The sequence below is a fragment of the Choloepus didactylus genome, chromosome 15 (assembly GCF_015220235.1).
Source record: "Choloepus didactylus isolate mChoDid1 chromosome 15, mChoDid1.pri, whole genome shotgun sequence".
Classification (NCBI taxonomy): Eukaryota; Metazoa; Chordata; class Mammalia; order Pilosa; family Megalonychidae; genus Choloepus; species Choloepus didactylus.
In genome coordinates this window covers 80556548-80576016 of record NC_051321.1, presented here as the reverse complement: position 1 = coordinate 80576016, position 19469 = coordinate 80556548, and positions in this window count along the sequence as shown.

The window sequence follows — 19469 nt, the reverse complement described above, 5'->3', positions numbered from 1 at the left end:
TGGCACTGATCTGTGGCAATCAGTACACACTGAGCACTGCCAGCCAGGGGGGCTCACCTGAGCGTCAGTGTCCATCACACAGGTCTGAATGATGTCCCCATGTTTGACCTCAATCTGCAGCCCCTCCAGAGGTTGACTGATGCCATATCACCCAAACCCTGACCCTAAATCATTTTGTTGGTCATTCTGGAGTGGCCACACCCCCCATCCTAACACGATCTGGTATGGCCAAATCCCACCCTTTATCATGGTTTTAGATTAACTGGCATGATCCAAGGCCCCCAGGTAAACAAAAATACTCCTACAAAGCAGGACCTTCCAAGGACTTAGAGACTGCCTCCCAGAAACCAAAGACCAAGGCCAGACCCCATATCTAGCAAGGGATGCAGGGCCTTGAACTCAGGAAAGGTAGATGGAGACGTGAAAGAGACCAGAGCCAGATGACGAGGAAGTGACGAGTAATAACACTAGCTGGCATTTCCTGAGCCCTGCTCTGTGTCAGGCCTGGGGCCACTGTGATTTGTGCATGGTTATCTTGTGAGCTGGATCCCCCTCTGCTGATTCCAGTGTTAAAAAGGAGCAGATTGAAAGTGACTATATAGACTGGCTTCAAATCTTCACTTTCTGGATAATTTGGGCAACTGCTACTGGAATGAAAATCCATGAAGGCAGGGAGTTTAATCTGTTTTGTTCATTACCATTTGATCTTATTGTTTTCTCCTTTAACTTTTAAGAAGAGAACTAAGATTATTTTTAGTTTTTCCTCTTTAAAAATGAAGGTATTTGGGGCTATAAAATATCTTCAAAATGTAGCCTTAGCTCTCTACCATACATTTTGCCATAATATGTTCTTGTCATTGCTTTCCAGCTAGTTTGTAGCTGCAGATTTTATTCCCTATTTTATCCTGTGATCAACTGTTGATTAATATTTGTACTGAAAGTCCATATTCCTTAATGAGAAAGGTATGATACATTTGAAACTATTGATTGAGCTGGACTCTTTGGTAGAAAACTAAGTTTTGTGAGATCAAAAGGTCTAAAATTATGTAAAAAGAAAAGGGGAATGCAGGTTTCAGGAGCACAGCTCTTGGATTTGTATAAACCTTAATTGTGGGTCTAGGTTATCTATGAATACTAAAATGCCCACGTAACGATGTTGTGTAGAGAGTCCCTCCTCTGAGGCCTTTATTCCAACCCACATGGGCACCACCTCAGCACCTGGAGTCTCATCATATTGTATGCAAAACCCACCCTGATATCTTTTGCCCATTTTATAATTAGGCTGTTTGTACTATTGTTGTTGAGTTGTAGGATTTCTTTATATATGCAGGATATCAGTCTCTTATCATGTATATGGTTTCCAAATATTTTCTCCCATTGACTTGACTACCTTTTCACAAAGTCTTTTGAGGCACAGAAGCTTCTGATTTGAGGAGTTCCCATTTATCTAGTTTTTTCTTTTGTTGCATGTGCTTTGGGTGTAAGGTCTAAGAAGCTACTTCCTATTACTAGGTCCTGAAGATGTTTCCCTATATTATCTTCTAAGAGTTTTTATTGTGCTGTCTCTTCCTGAGGTCTTTGATCCACTTTGAGTTAATTTTTGCATAAGGTGTGAGGTAGGGGTCCTCTTTCATTATTTTGGTTATGGATATTCAGTTCCTCCAGCCCTATTTGTTGAAGAGACTATTCTGCCCCAGTTCAGTGGATTTGGGGGCCTTGTCAAAATCACTAAACCATAGATCTGGGAGTCTATTTCCAAACTCTCAATTCAGTTCCATTGATCAGTATGTATATCTTTGTGCCAATACCATGCTGTTTTGACCACTGTGGCTTTATGGTAGGTTTCAAAATCTAGAAGTGTTAAGTCCTCCCACCTCATTCTTCCTTTTTAGGATATTTTTGGAAATTCAAGGCATCTTTCCCTTCCAAATAACTTTGGTAACTAGCTTTTCCAAGTTTACAAAGCAAGTTGTTGGAATTTTGATTGAAATTGCATTGGATCTATAGATCAGTTTGGGTAGAATCAACATCTTAACATTTAATCTTCCTATCCATAAGCATGGAATATCTTTCCACCTATTTAGGCCCTTTTTATTTCTTTTAGAAAAGTTTTGTAATTTTCTGTATAGAGGACTTTTACAACTTTGGTTGAGTTTATTCCTCAGTACTTCAGTTTTTTAGTTGCTATTGTGAATGGAATTTTTTTTTGATTGTCTCTTCAGTTAGGTCATTACTAGTGTATAGGAACATTACTGAATTATGTGCATTAATCTTATATCCTGCCACTCTGCTGAATTTTTTTATTAGCTCAAGTAGCTTTGTCATCAAATTCTCAGGATTTTGCAAATCTAGGATCATATCATCAAATAATGACAGTTTTGCTTATTCCTTTCCAATTTGGATACCTTTTATTTCTTTGTCTTGGTGAAGTGCTCTGGCTAGAACTTCTAGCAAAATGTTGGATAATAGAGGTGACAGTGGGCATCCTTGTCTCGTTCCCAATCTTGGGGGAAAGGCTTTCAGCGTCTCACCATTGAGTACTATGTTGTCTGTGGGTTTTCATATATGCCCTTTATCATATTGAGGAAGATTCCCTCAATTCCTACCTGTTGAAGTGTTTTTATCAAAAAGGGATGTTGAATTTTGTCAAATACTTTTCCAGCATTTATCAAGATGATCATTTGATTTTTCCCTTTTGATTTGGTGATGATTTTCTTATGTCGAACCCGTCTTGCATGCCAGGAATGAACCCCACTTGGTCTTGGTGTGTAATTCTTTTAATGTGCCTTTGGATTCAATTTGCAAGTATTTTGTTTAGGATTTTTGCATCTATGTTCATTAGAGAGATTGGCCTATAGTTTTCCTTTTTTGTAACATCTTTACCTGGTTTTGGTATCAGAGTGATATTAGCTTCATAAAATCAGTTAGACAGTGTTCCTTTTTCTTCAATTTTTTGAAAGAGTTTGAGCAGGAATGGTGTCAATTCTTTTTGGAAAGTTTGGTAAAATTCCCCTGTGAAGCCATCTGGCCCTGAGCTTTTATTTGTAGGTAGACTTTTGATGACTTATTAGATCTCTTTGCTTGTGATTGGTTTATTGAGGTCTCCTATTTCTTCTTTCGTCAGTCTAGGTTGTTCCTGTGTTTCCAGGAAATTGTCCATTTCCTCTGAATTGTCTAGCTTGTTGGCATACAGTTGTTCATAGTATCCTCATGATTTTTTTTATTTCTTTGGGATCTGTAGTAATTATCCCCTTCTCATTTCTGATTCCATTTATTTGGATCTTCTCTCTTTTTGACTTTCTCAGTCTAGCTAAGAGTCTGTCAGTCTTGTTGATCTTCTCAAAGAACCAAATTCTGGTTTTATTTATTCTCCCTATTTTTGTTGTTGTTGTTCTCCAGCTCATTTATTTCTGCTTTAATCTTTGTTACTCTTTTTCTTCTTCTTGCTTTAGGGTTAGTTTGCTGATCATTCTCCAGCCTCTTCAGTTGATCAGTTAGGTCTTTGGTTTTAGCTCTTTCTTGCCTTTTGATATATGCATTTAGAGCTGTAAGTTTCCCTCTCAGCACTGCCTTCACTGCATCCAATAGGTTTTGATATGTTGTTTTCTCATCTTCATTTGTCTCTAGATATTTACCTATTTCTCCTGCAATTTCCTCTTTGACCAACTGGTTGTTTAAGTGTGTCTTGCTTTACCTCCAAAGATTTGTGAAAGATCTGGTTCTTTGGAGGTTGTTGACTTCTAGTTGTATTCCGTTACTGTCAGAGAATGTGCTTTGAATAATTTCAATCTTTTTAAATTTATTAAGACTTCTTTTATGCCCCAACATATGATCTATCCTGGAGAACATTGCTTGGGCACTAGAGAAGAATGTATATCCTGGTACTTTGGGATGTAATCTATATATACATGACTGTTAAGTCTAATTCATTTATCATATTGTTTAGGTTCTCAAGTTCCTTATTGGTCCTCTGTCTAGCTGTTCTATCTGTAAAACAGAGTAGTGTATTGAAGTCTCCTACTGTTATCATAGATGTGTCTGTTGCTCTCCTCAGTTTAGCCAATGTTCATCTCATGAATTTTGGAGCTTTTTGACTAGGTGCATAAACATTTATGATTGTTATTTCTTCTTGGGAAATTGTCCCTTTTAATAAAATATAATGTCCTTCTTTGTCACTTATGACATCTTTGCATTTTAAGTCTCTTTTGTCTGATATTAGTATAGCTACCTCAGCTTCTTTTGGTTGCAGCTTGCATAGAATATTTTCTTCTATCCTTTCACTTCCAGTCTCTTTGTGTTGCAGGGTCTAAGATGAGTCTCCTCTAAACAGCATATTGATGGGTCATACTTTTTAATTCATTCTACCAGTCTGTATCTTTCAATTGGAGAATTTAATCCATTCAAATTCAAAGTTATTACTGTGAAGAGAGTTCTTGAACCAGTCATCTTATCCTTTGGTTTTTAACTGTCAGATCTATTTTTTTTCCTCTCTTCCTTTTTTTCCTTTGAGTTACCCTTATTAATACTCTTCAGTTCTGTGCCTTTCTCCACACCTCTTTCTCCTTTCTTTTTTTCTCAGCCAGTAGAGCTCCCTTTAATATTTACTGTAGTGCAGGTCTCTTGCTTAACAAATTCTCTCAGCATTTGTTTGTCTGTGAAAATTTTAAACTCCCCTTCAATTTTGAAGGAGAGCTTTGCTGGATAAAGAATTCTTGGCTGGCAATTTTTCTCTTTGTGAATCTTAAATACATCATACCACTGCCTTCCCACCTCCATGGTGCACACTGAGTGGTCAGTACTTAGTCTTATGTTGTTTTCCTTGTATGTGGTGAATCACTTTTCTCTTGCTACTTTCAGAACTTTCTCCTTCTCTTTAGCATTTGACAATATAATCAGTATATGTCTTGGAGTGGGTTTATTTGGATTTATTCTATTTGGAGTTTGTTGGGTATCTTTGATTTGCATATTTATGTTGTTTACAAGGGTTGGGAAGTTTTCCCCAACTATGTCTTGAAACACTCTTCCTAGCCTTTAACCCTTCTCCTTTTGGAATACCAATGATTCTTATATTTGTTTGCTTCATGTTGTCCATCATTTCTCTGAGATCCACTTCAAATTTTTCCAAAGAGGAAGTACAAATGGCTAAAAACACATGAAAAAATATTCATCTTCATTAGCTATCAGGGAAATGCAAATCAAAACTACAATGAGATACTATCTCACACCAATAAGAATGGCTGCCATTAAACAAATAGGAAACAATAAATGCTGGAGAAGATGTGGAGAAACTGGAATGCTTATTCATTGCTGGTGGTAATGTACAATGGTACAGCCAATGTGGAAGACAGTTTGGTGGTTTTTCAGAAAACCAGATATCAAATTACCCTACGATTCAGCAATTCCACTTCTTGGTATATACCCAGAAGATTTGAAAGCACTGACACAAACAGACATTTGTACACCAATATTCATAGCAGCACTGTTCGCAATTGCCAAGAGGTAGAAGCAATCCAGGTGTCCTTCAATAGACAAGTGGATAAACAAAATGTGGTATATACATAGGATGGTGTACTATGTAGCAGTAAGAAGGAACTAGGTCCTGAAACATGGCAATATGGATGAATCTTGAAGCTATAATGCTGAATGAAATAAGTCAGACACAAAAGGAGAGATACTGTATGTTACCAATTCTAAGAACTCCCTGAACAACATAAAATCAATGTCTTATAATGTGGAATATTGGGGAGCTAGTGATAGACAGAAGCTAGTGGAGGTGGAATGGTGATCTAATATGTTCATATATGTTAATGATGGTTAGTTCAAAGGTATGGGAATGGATGAGGGTTATGATTGTTTACTAATGGGATTATAAGTATCAAAGCTGTATTGAAGGTGAATAAGATTAAAAAGGATTGTTTAAAGGTATGTGTCCCACAGATCAGCACTACAAATATAGATAGGTGCTTGCATGATATACTTCTAAGGTCTGACACTAGTACAGAGAGTTGACAACAGAATGATAGATGGGAAAAATCTACCTATGCATACCAGGGACTATTATCAATACTAGTACCACACAAAGACTAGGGACAAATAATTAAGGGCTGAAAAGAGCTACTAGGTGTTTTTGGTCATGAGAATTTTTTTAAAATGGAGAGTGATGAGGGTTGCACAACTAAGTGATGATAATGTGAGATACAGATGGATTATTGTGGACATAACATATGCTATGTGAACTTGGGAACCCCCTACTTTATAAGTCAAGCCCTCGATCTTGAGGCTTGCTCTTGTGCAAATGATGGTTGTTTTAAAGGGGATGCTAAACCCACCTATAATTATGCCTAAGAGTCACCTCCAGAGATCCCCTTTTGTTGCTCAAATGTGGACTTTCTCTCTCTAAGCCTAAGTCTACAAATAAATTAATCACCCTACCCCTGACATGGGATAGGACCCCTCCCTCCAAGATGAATGAGTCTCCCTGGTGACATAGGGCACAGATTCCAGGAATGAGCCTGACCTTGGCATTGAGGGGTTGAGAATGGCTTTCTGACCAAAAAGGGGAAAAGAAAGGCAACAAAATAAGGTTTTAGTGGCTAAGAGAATTCAAATAGAGTCAAGAGGCTGCTCTGGAGGTTACTCTTATGCAAGCTTCAGCTAGATATGCCAAATGGCCACAGTATGATTAACTCAAGTCAACACTAGTCCTGAAAACCCTAAAGAATACCCAGATCCTTATCTGGAACTCTATAAAACTTTAACTCACTAAGTTTATTCTTCAAAAACTTAAGGCCTCCAGAGAACTCCTATTCCAGCTAAGTTCCAAAACCCAGAAGCAATAGCCTCTTCAAGAACATCAACCAGATGTGTCCCCTTTGCTTTTAAAGTTGACACCCCTTTTCAACAAGAACAGGTTAGGGTGGTCAGTGCCTAGACATCCCTGAAGATCGAGAAAGTGATTAAATTAGAGGAAGGGGTAGCAATAGACAAGATGGAATTTAACAAAGAATTATGATTACTGAATCCCTATATAATTTTCTTCTTCTTAGTTACTAGGGTATTACAATAGCCAGAAGGAAAGAATTGAAATGGTGGAACTGTAACCCATAGCATCCTTTGAAATTTGTTCTATAGCTACTGCTAAATTGTAATTTGAAGTTATCATCTTTTTGTATATATGTTATATTTCACAAAAAGGAAATAACTGAAACTGTGGAACTGTAACCCATACCATTCTTTGAAATTTGTTCTCTAAGTAATTGCACTTGGAAAGTTATCACTTCTATATATATATTATATTCCAAAATTTTAAAAATATGATTAAAAAAACCCCACCCTGATGCTCAAGGGCCACTAGACCCACTCTGGTCCATTTGGTACTATTTGCAAATGGCCCAATCTGCCACTGGCTGTGAGAGCTGAGAGAGAGGCACTCTCCCAGCAAATAAAGAGGATCCTTATCTTACAATTTTCCTGCTGTAAATTCACTTATAAAATGCAGGAAATTTATGTCTTTATCATTATTTTTCATCTTCAAGGTTTTAGGAGATGTTCCATGGACCCAGCTCCTCCAAGATGGTATTTCATTTCTGGGTGCATTGTGCAGCAAGTTTATATCCTTCTTCTCCAAGCCTAAACTATGGGACACAAATCCTTGCTGGGAACTGGCTGAAAGACCGCACTGCAGTTAGGGTATGCCTGGGCCCCACTCAGGAATCAGACTCCAATAAACCAGGAAAGCTCATCTTGGTATGACCCCATATTTCTCAAAGCCAGAGGACTTAAGGATGGAATCACAGAATCATCCCTTTCTTCCCTTTTGCTGAAACTAGCCCTCACCTCCACCACTCCCCCATTTACTCACTGCACGAGCTGGGGAAAGTCATTTACCTCTCTAGATCCCAGCCTGTTATCTATAAAAAGGGGGTCATACTAATCCTCCTGAATTGTTGCAACGATTAAATGGGCAAATGCATGTAAAACACTCAGCATAGTGTCTGGCAGGTAGTAGATAATAAATGTTACTTTTTACTATTATTGCTGTCGTGATTAAACTCAGACACGGGTCCCAGACACTCTATTATGCAGTCTCAGCTAAACAAGTATTTGTGACAGGCTTGATGAACAAAACTTAACAGAAAAAGGGGAAGCATGTACTTATGCCTGGGGAAATGAATGTATGTATAGGTATGTGTGTATACACACATCTATTAATCAAAATAAATTTAAGTATTTATTGTTATGTAACTAATATAGATATTAAGATACAAAATTTTGTTTATGCATCCTTTTCTTAGCAAGATCTCCACAATTGCTACTTTGTCTTCTTATTCTAAGCTTACATGGATTTGATTATTGGAGAATGGGATTAGGGGCTAATTCCTTTGTTCTATAAACTGTCATTACAGGTAAGATTTTGCCAGGCAGAGGGTTACCATGCACTAGCTCTGTTCACCCTGTATCTGATCTTAAGGGCGCCATGCTCTGATTCTGACAATCAGGCTCTGAACCTCTGCAGGTAACAAACAAAGGTCCCTTAGAAGCCTGGAAGAGTTTCCTCCTTCTGTACCAGGCACCTTTCAGACAAAACTGTCTCTGCAAACTGGTGACTCACAAAACACATGCAGCTCTCAGATGTATTTTGGCCTCAGAATGTACTTGAAAAATATTTCCATTATTTGTCAACATAAAAATCAGAGTTCATATTCTTAGCAAAGATTGTAGTTGTGGTAGTGCTAGTGGTGATTATTTAATGTAAAATACAAAATTTAAGAAAATGGGTTTTTGCATGTAAATTTATACAACACTTTCAGAAAACAATAGGTTATACACACACATACACACATGCATAAGTCTTGTTGCATCAAGAGCATTAGGGATATTTATATACTTTAACCTAGTAACTACATTTCTAGCACTCTACCACAGGAAAATATTGGCAGAGATGTTTATTGCACTCTTACTCATATATATGAAAATGAATATTGAGAAAACCTAAATGTTCAACAATAGGGGAATTGTTAAGTAACTTAAATTATTCCCATCTGTTGGAATATTATGTAGCCATTAAAGTTGTTTATAAAGAGTTGGTAATAACATGTAATATGAAATAAAGAGGTAAAAAATCATAATTATGAAAAAATAACTAGGCAGCACAAAAAGTGAAAGAAAATGAACTCAAATATTAGTGCTCATCTTTGGCTGTTAGATAACATTTTTCTCTTCTTCCCTTGTTTATTTTCTAAATTTTATAAAATACACACATTTCAAATGAAACAATAGCCTTTGTTGGAAAAAAACAGAAAAAAATGCAGAGATCTAAAAGAGAAGACATGAAGAAAAGGAAGAAAAAGGAGAGGACATTTACTTTCTCACGTCTTCTTTCTCTGATCTTTTTAAGGTCCCTACTTCAGGGACTTACCTGGAAGAAGGGGTGCATGCATTGCCAGTCTATTGAATGCCACTGTGGTAGAGTGCTCCCCATATCCAGCTTACTATACTCAGCATCTCACGGTGGGGGCAGGATTTACTGCTTTCTATCTTCAGTGCTCAAAACAATGTCTGAGCACTCAGTCAACATGGAACTGAACAGAATGAAACCAAAATGGGCTCTCCCCCTTCCAATCCTTTCTTTCAAAGGGAACACTTAGTTTCAGGTTCCATTGCACATCCCTGCTGCAAGACTGGATCAAAATTTCTTGCTGCCCCTACTTCCAAACTTCAGTCTTACTCAACTGTTTAGTCTCAAATGGCCAAGGACGTTGAGATGGCAAACCTGCACAGTCCCATGGAGCATATTGCCAAAAATACAGACTCTGATTTGAGGAGTCTGAAGAAAAACTCTTGAGAATTCAAAGCATGGGGAAACCCGGTATCTTTCAGGGTTGATTCTACTGCTGTCCATCAAGACAACTTTGCACTCCCCCCCTGGAAATCTGATATTTATTACACACTCGCCCCTGCTCTCCAAGTCAAAGGTATCCCTTGGACAGCTCTCATTTCTGCAAATTGGTGTCTATTTGTAGCAATTTGGTTTATTATCACTGGTTCCGGGACAATTTAGAGTAGATTTTGGCAGGCTCTCATGATAGCAATCTTCCCCGTTGTGCTCCTTATGGAAGACACGTGCTTTGCCAGGAAGATGCATTAGTCATGTGTGACTGCATAAGAACTTAAATAAGCTGTCAGTGTTTCTGCTGGACCCCGCTGGGCCCAGGCACAGTAAATATCAGGAATGCCCATCTCTTATGTTGGCCACCGTACCTACTGGGTCAAAGAAATCCACTGCCTCCCTTGATACATTTTGTTAGGAAAATGTCAATAAAGAGACAAGGGACACCTAGCAAAGAGATCCCACTGATGATCTCTGGGCTGGTCAATTGGTTCCCCATCCCTTCCAGAGTCAGGCACTTTTAACCCAAGAGAACACTGAAATCAGCCTAGAGTGAAAACAGCTTCCAGAAGACTCAACACTGCCATAACAGGTTGAATTGGGCTTCCATTCATTGATGGTCAAGATGATAAAGAGAAATGTGTCACATATCCCCCTCATTGTGGGGGACTGCCCCTGGAGGCAGAGGGCAGTCACAGGTGAGATTTCCTGAATCAATACATTATGTCTCTCTATCCACTATGTCATCCTTTCCCACCAAGAGCTATTCCAGTTATAATTATGGAGAGCTTCAGAAAAAATAAAGGGCAAATTTTGTCCTTGGTTTTGCCCTCCCACACCAGTGCTTGAACTACCTAAAGGCTGAAGCTGCTCATTCAGCCCCTGACTTATGAGCCTGTTTCATATGTAATGCAATTTGGTAGAAAGGACCCAAGCTTTGGTCCTGTATCCACCTGGCCACAAACTTGGCTGTGACCCTAATAAGCAGTGAAACTTGGGCAAGTTACTCAATCTTTAAGAGAATCAGATACCACCTTATACCTTGTAATGTGGGTTAAATAAAATTATATATGCAGGCAAAGGAAGAAGATGGCAGCATAGAGAGGAGTGGAAGTTAGTTAGTCCCCTGGAACAACTAACAAACAAGCAGGAACAACTAGTAAATAATCTGGAATAACTACTGGGGGACAACTGTGAGTGTCCACATATCATACACCAACCTGGATTGGGAGGAATTCCTGAGATTGCAGGATAAAATCTGTAAGTAAAAACTGCAGACCCAAACTGGGAGCCCCCAACCCCCACAGCAGCCCAAACTGTAAAAACTTGCTGTAGTAGAAAGCGGCACTCTCTGAACAGGCAAATATGCCACAGTCCAGCTCCAACTGGTGCTTTAATTAACAAATATGGACTGCTCAATACAAGCTACAAATCCCCAACAAGCAGACAGAGGCTTACAGTGATGACTGACCTTGAAGAGCCAGGGGATTTCTCTGTTGCAAGAGGGGGAGCCTAGAGGACTGGTGCTATCTCTGGCCGAGAGGTGAAATTAGGGGGACCATGTACTGGCCCTGAAGTGGGGTTTTCTGTCCCTTTTCCTCTCTCTCAACTTGAGTGGTTCAGTGGAGAAAGCCTCAGCCATTTTGAATTTGCAGTGCTCTGACCCAGACAAGGGTGGAGGTATCAGAGTCAGAGAGACAAAGAACTTATTTAAATGCAGATGATAATTCTCTAGGGGGCGTATCTTCCCTAAGAGGGAGGAGGTGGTGCCCAGCTCTACTACTCACCTTCCATTTAGACCCAGACCCAGAGCCTGGGGGAAAATAGCCAAAACAGCAACTAAACAGGCCACACCTCTTTACACAAGTCATGAGTGAAAGACTGACAGGCAACACCTGCTGGGCAGGTTAGGAAAAGCACAATGGCTTGAGGGCTCACAGGGCATGTCAGTCTTCTAAGACACACCCTCAGGGAAACCTGATACTTAATATTGCCTCCTTCTGAGACCTGAGACTGTTCTGGTCTGGGGAAACCTGAACGGGGTAACCAAGGAAACCAGATGTCAAGACAACAGAAAACTACAACCTACCCAAAGAAAAACGAAGTTATGGCCCAGTCAAAGGAGCAAACTTAATGCTTCAACAGAAATACAGGAATTGAAGCAACTAATGCTAAATCAATTCAAAAAGTTTAGGAAAGGAGGCGGGGCAAGATGGCAGACTGGTGAGCTGTATGTTTTAGTTACTCCTCCAGGAAAGTAGGTAAAAAGCCAGGAACTGCGTGGACTGGACACCACAGAGCAATCTGTCTTTGGGCATACTTCATACAACACTCATGAAAACGTGGAACTGCTGAGATCAGCGAAATCTGTAAGTTTTTGCGGCCAGGGGACCCGCGCCCCTCCCTGCCAGGCTCAGTCCCGGGGGAGGAGGGGCTGTCAGCTCCAGGAAGGAGAAGGGAGAATTGCAGTGGCTGCTCTCATCGGAAACTCATTCTACTGATTCAAACTCCAACCATAGATAGACTGAGGCCAGACACCAGAGACTCTGAGAGCAGCCAGCCCAGCAGAGAGGAGACGGGCATAGAAGGAAAACAACACGGGAAGCTCCAAAGTAAAAGCAGAGGATTTTTGGAGTTCTGGTGAACACAGAAAGGGGAAGGGCGGAGATCAGGCCTTGAGGCGCATATGCAAATCCCGAAGCAAGGCTGATCTCTCTGCCCAGGGCACCTTTCCTTAATGGCCCTGGTTGCTTTGTCTATTAGCATTTCAATAACCCATTAGATCTCTGAGGAGGGCTGTTTTTTTTTTTTTTTTTTTAAATCCTTTTTGCTTTTTCTAAAACAATTACTCTAAGAAGCTCAATACAGAAAGCTTCAAAGAATTGAAATTTCGGCACGTCAAGTCAAGAGCAGAAATAAGAGAGCTCTGAGACAAAAGGCAACAATCCAGTGGCTGAGAAAATTCACTAAACAACACAACTTCCCAAGAAAAGGGGGGTGTCCGCTCACAGCCACCATCCTGGTGGACAGGAAACACTCCTGCCCATCGCCAGCCCCATAGCCCAGAGCTGCCCCAGACAACCCAGTGTGACGGAAGTGCTTCAAATAACAGGCACACACCACAAAACTGGGCGTGGACATTAGCCTTCCCTGCAACCTCAGCTGAATGTCCCAGAGCTGGGAAGGGGGAGCAGTGTGAATTAACAGAGCCCCATTCAGCCATCATTTGAGCAGACTGGGAGCCTCCCAACACAGCCCAGCAGCCCAGAACTGCCCTGGGGGGACGGCACTCACCTGTGACATAGCACAGTCATCCCTCAACAGAGGACCCGGGGTGCACAGCCTGGAAGAGGGGCCCACTTGCAAGTCTCAGGAGCCATACGCCAATACCAAAGACTTGTGGGTCAGTGGCAGAGACAAACTGTGGCAGGACTGAACTGAAGGATTAGACTATTGCAGTAGCTTTAAAACTCTAGGATCATCAGGGAGATTTGATTGTTAGGGCCACCCCCCCTCCCCGACTGCCCAGAAACACGCCCCACATACAGGGCAGGCAACACCAACTACACACGCAAGCTTGGGACACCAATTGGGCCCCACAAGACTCACTCCCCCACTCACCAAAAAGGCTAAGCAGGGGAGATCTGGCTTGTGGAGAACAGGTGGCTCGTGGACGCCACCTGCTGGTTAGTTAGAGAAAGTGTACTCCACGAAGCTGTAGATCTGATAAATTAGAGATAAGGACTTCAACTGGTCTACAAACCCTAAAAGAACCCTATCAAGGACAGCAAATGCCACGAGGCCAAAAACAACAGAAAATTATAAAGCATATGAAAAAACCAGACGATATGGATAACCCAAGCCCAAGCACCCAAATCAAAAGACCAGAAGAGACACACCTAGAGCAGCTACTCAAAGAACTAAAGATGAACAATGAGACCCTAGTACGGGATATGAAGGAAATCAAGAAGACCCTAGAAGAGCATAAAGAAGACATTGCAAGACTAAATAAAAAAATGGATGATCTTATGGAAATTAAAGAAACTGTTGACCAAATTAAAAAGATTCTGGACACTCATAGTACAAGACTAGAGGAAGTTGAACAACGAATCAGTGACCTGGAAGATGACAGAATGGAAAATGAAAGCATAAAAGAAAGAATGGGGAAAAAAATTGAAAAACTCGAAATGGACCTCAGGGATATGATAGATAATATGAAGCGTCCGAATATAAGACTCATTGGTGTCCCAGAAGGGGAAGAAAAGGGTAAAGGTCTAGGAAGAGTATTCAAAGAAATTGTTGGGGAAAACTTCCCAAATCTTCTAAACAACATAAATACACAAATCATAAATGCTCAGCGAACTCCAAATAGAATAAATCCAAATAAACCCACTCCGAGACATATACTGATCACACTGTCAAACATAGAAGAGAAGGAGCAAGTTCTGAAAGCAGCAAGAGAAAAGCAATTCACCACATACAAAGGAAACAGCATAAGACTAAGTAGTGACTACTCAGCAGCCACCATGGAGGCGAGAAGGCAATGGCACGATATATTTAAAATTCTGAGAGAGAGGAATTTCCAGCCAAGAATACTTTATCCAGCAAAGCTCTCCTTCAAATTTGAGGGAGAGCTTAAATTTTTCACAGACAAACAAATGCTGAGAGAATTTGCTAACAAGAGACCTGCCCTACTGGAGATAATAAAGGGAGCCCTACAGACAGAGAAACAAAGACAGGACAGAGAGACTTGGAGAAAGGTTCAGTACTAAAGAGATTCGGTATGGGTACAATAAAGGATATTAATAGAGAGAGGGAAAAATATGGCAAACATAATCCAAAGGATAAGATGGCCGATTCAAGAAATGCCTTCACGGTTTTAACGTTGAATGTAAATGGATTAAACTCCCCAATTAAAAGATATAGATTCGCAGAATGGATCAAAAAAAATGAACCATCAATATGTTGCATACAAGAGACTCATCTTAGACACAGGGACACAAAGAAATTGAAAGTGAAAGGATGGAAAAAAATATTTCATGCAAGCTACAGCCAAAAGAAAGCAGGTGTAGCAATATTAATCTCAGATAAAATAGACTTCAAATGCAGGGATGTTTTGAGAGACAAAGAAGGCCACTACATACTAATAAAAGGGGCAATTCAGCAAGAAGAAATAACAATCGTAAATGTCTATGCACCCAATCAAGGTGCCACAAAATACATGAGAGAAACATTGGCAAAACTAAAGGAAGCAATTGATGTTTCCACAATAATTGTGGGAGACTTCAACACATCACTCTCTCCTATAGATAGATCAACCAGACAGAAGACCAATAAGGAAATTGAAAACCTAAACAATCTGATAAATGAATTAGATTTAACAGACATCTACAGGACATTACATCCCAAATCACCAGGATACACATACTTTTCTAGTGCTCACGGAACTTTCTCCAGAATAGATCATATGCTGGGACATAAAACAAGCCTCAATAAATTTAAAAAGATTGAAATCATTCAAAGCACATTCTCTGACCACAATGGAATACAATTAGAAGTCAATAACCATCAGAGACTTAGAAAATTCACAAATACCTGGAGGTTAAACAACACACTCCTAAACAATCAGTGGGTTAAAGAAGAAATAGCAAGAGAAATTGCTAAATATATAGAGACGAATGAAAATGAGAACACAACATACCAAAACCTATGGGATGCAGCAAAAGCAGTGCTAAGAGGGAAATTTATAGCACTAAACGCATATATTAAAAAGGAAGAAAGAGCCAAAATCAAAGAACTAATGGATCAACTGAAGAAGCTAGAAAATGAACAGCAAACCAATCCTAAACCAAGTAGAAGAAAAGAAATAACAAGGATTAAAGCAGAAATAAATGACATAGAGAACAAAAAAACAATAGAAAGGATAAATATCACCAAAAGTTGGTTCTTTGAGAAGATCAACAAGATTGACAAGCCCCTAGCTAGACTGACAAAATCAAAAAGAGAGAAGACCCATATAAACAAAATAATGAATGAAAAAGGTGACATAACTGCAGATCCTGAAGAAATTAAAAAAGTTATAAGAGGATATTATGAACAACTGTATGGCAACAAACTGGATAATGTAGAAGAAATGGACAATTTCCTGGAAACATATGAACAACCTAGACTGACCAGAGAAGAAATAGAAGACCTCAACCAACCCATCACAAGCAAAGAGATCCAATCAGTCATCAAAAATCTTCCCACAAATAAATGCCCAGGGCCAGATGGCTTCACAGGGGAATTCTACCAAACTTTCCAGAAAGAACTGACACCAATCTTACTCAAACTCTTTCAAAACATTGAAAAAAATGGAACACTACCTAACTCATTTTATGAAGCTAACATCAATCTAATACCAAAACCAGGCAAAGATGCTACAAAAAAGGAAAACTACCGGCCAATCTCCCTAATGAATATAGATGCAAAAATCCTCAACAAAATACTTGCAAATCGAATCCAAAGACACATTAAAAAAATCATACACCATGACCAAGTGGGGTTCATTCCAGGCATGCAAGGATGGTTCAACATCAGAAAAACAATCAATGTATTACAACACATTAAAAACTCGAAAGGGAAAAATCAGTTGATCATCTCAATAGATGCTGAAAAAGCATTTGACAAAATCCAACATCCGTTTTTGATAAAAACACTTCAAAAGGTAGGAATTGAAGGAAACTTCCTCAACATGATAAAGAGCATATATGAAAAACCCACAGCCAGCATAGTACTCAATGGTGAGAGACTGAAAGCCTTCCCTCTAAGATCAGGAACAAGACAAGGATGCCCGCTGTCACCACTGTTATTCAACATTGTGCTGGAAGTGCTAGCCAGGGCAATCCGGCAAGACAAAGAAATAAAAGGCATCCAAATTGGAAAAGAAGAAGTAAAACTGTCATTGTTTGCAGATGATATGATCTTATATCTAGAAAACCCTGAGAAATCAACGATACACCTACTAGAGCTAATAAACAAATTTAGCAAAGTAGCGGGATACAAGATTAATGCACATAAGTCAGTAATGTTTCTATATGCTAGAAATGAACAAACTGAAGAGACACTCAAGAAAAAGATACCATTTTCAATAGCAACTAAAAAAATCAAGTACCTAGGAATAAACTTAACCAAAGATGTAAAAGACCTATACAAAGAAAACTACATAACTCTACTAAAAGAAATAGAAGGGGACCTTAAAAGATGGAAAAATATTCCATGTTCATGGATAGGAAGGCTAAATGTCATTAAGATGTCAATTCTACCCAAACTCATCTACAGATTCAATGCAATCCCAATCAAAATTCCAACAACCTACTTTGCAGACTTGGAAAAGCTAGTTATCAAATTTATTTGGAAAGGGAAGATGCCTCGAATTGCTAAAGACACTCTAAAAAGAAAAACGAAGTGGGAGGACTTACACTCCCTGACTTTGAAGCTTATTATAAAGCCACAGTTGCCAAGACAGCATGGTACTGGCACAAAGATAGACATATAGATCAATGGAATCGAATTGAGAATTCAGAGATAGACCCTCAGATCTATGGCCGACTGATCTTTGATAAGGCCCCCAAAGTCACCGAACTGAGCCATAATGGTCTTTTCAACAAATGGGGCTGGGAGAGTTGGATATCCATATCCAAAAGAATGAAAGAGGACCCCCACCTCACCCCCTACACAAAAATTAACTCAAAATGGACCAAAGATCTCAATATAAAAGAAAGTACCATAAAACTCCTAGAAGATAATGTAGGAAAACATCTTCAAGACCTTGTATTAGGAGGCCACTTCCTAGACTTTACACCCAAAGCACAAGCAACAAAAGAGAAAATAGATAAATGGGAACTCCTCAAGCTTAGAAGTTTCTGCACCTCAAAGGAATTTCTCAAAAAGGTAAAGAGGCAGCCAACTCAATGGGAAAAAATTTTTGGAAACCATGTATCTGACAAAAGACTGATATCTTGCATATACAAAGAAATCCTACAACTCAATGACAATAGTACAGACAGCCCAATTATAAAATGGGCAAAAGATATGAAAAGACAGTTCTCTGAAGAGGAAATACAAATGACCAAGAAACACATGAAAAAATGTTCAGCTTCACTAGCTATTAGAGAGATGCAAATTAAGACCACAATGAGATACCATCTAACACCGGTTAGAATGGCTGCCATTAAACAAACAGGAAACTACAAATGCTGGAGGGGATGTGGAGAAATTGGAACTCTTATTCATTGTTGGTGGGACTGTATAATGGTTCAGCCACTCTGGAAGTCAGTCTGGCAGTTCCTTAGAAAACTAGATATAGAGCTACCATTCGATCCAGCGATTGCACTCCTCGGTATATACCCGGAAGATCGGAAAGCAGTGACACGAACAGATATCTGCACGCCAATGTTCATAGCAGCATTATTCACAATTGCCAAGAGATGGAAACAACCCAAATGTCCTTCAACAGATGAGTGGATAAATAAAATGTGGTATATACACACGATGGAATACTACGCGGCAGTAAGAAGGAACGATCTGGTGAAACATATGACAACATGGATGAACCTTGAAGACATAATGCTGAGCGAAATAAGCCAGGCACAAAAAGAGAAATATTATATGCTACCACTAATGTGAACTTTGAAAAATGTAAAACAAATGGTTTATAATGTAGAATGTAGGGGAACTAGCAGTAGAGAGCAATTAAGGAAGGGGGAACAATAATCCAGGAAGAACAGATAAGCTATTTAACGTTCTGGGGATGCCCAGAAATGACTATGGTCTGTTAATTTCTGATGGTTGTAGTAGGAACAAGTTCACTGAAATGTTGCTATATTATGTAACTTTCTTGGGGTAAAGTAGGAACATGTTGGAAGTTAAGCAGTTATCTTAGGTTAGTTGTCTTTTTCTTACTCCCTTGCTATGGTCTCTTTGAAATGCTCTTTTATTGTATGTTTGTTTTCTTTTTAACTTTTTTTTTCATACAGGTGATTTGAAAAAAGAAGGGAAAGTTAAAAAAAAAAAAAAAAAAAAAAAAAAAAGAAAAAAGACAAACAAGGGGAAAAAAAAAAAAAAAAAAGATGTAGTGCCCCCTTGAGGAGCCTGTGGAGAATGCAGGGGTATTCGCCTACCCCACCTCCATGGTTGCTAACATGACCACAGACATAGGGGACTGGTGGTTTGATGGGTTGAGCCCTCTACCATAAGTTTTACCCTTGGGAAGACGGTTGCTGCAAAGGAGAGTCTAGGCCTCCCTGTATTTGTGCCTAAGAGTCTCCTCCTGAATGCCTCTTTGTTGCTCAGATGTGGCCCTCTCTCTCTGGCTAAGCCAACTTGAAAGGTGAAATCACTGCCCTCCCCCCTACGTGGGATCAGACACCCAGGGAAGTGAATCTCCCTGGCAACGTGGAATATGACTCCCAGGGAGGAATGTAGACCTGGCACCGTGGGACGGAGAACATCTTCTTGACCAAAAGGGGGATGTGAAAGGAAATGAAATAAGCTTCAGTGGCAGAGAGATTCCAAAAGGAGCCGAGAGGTCACTCTGGTG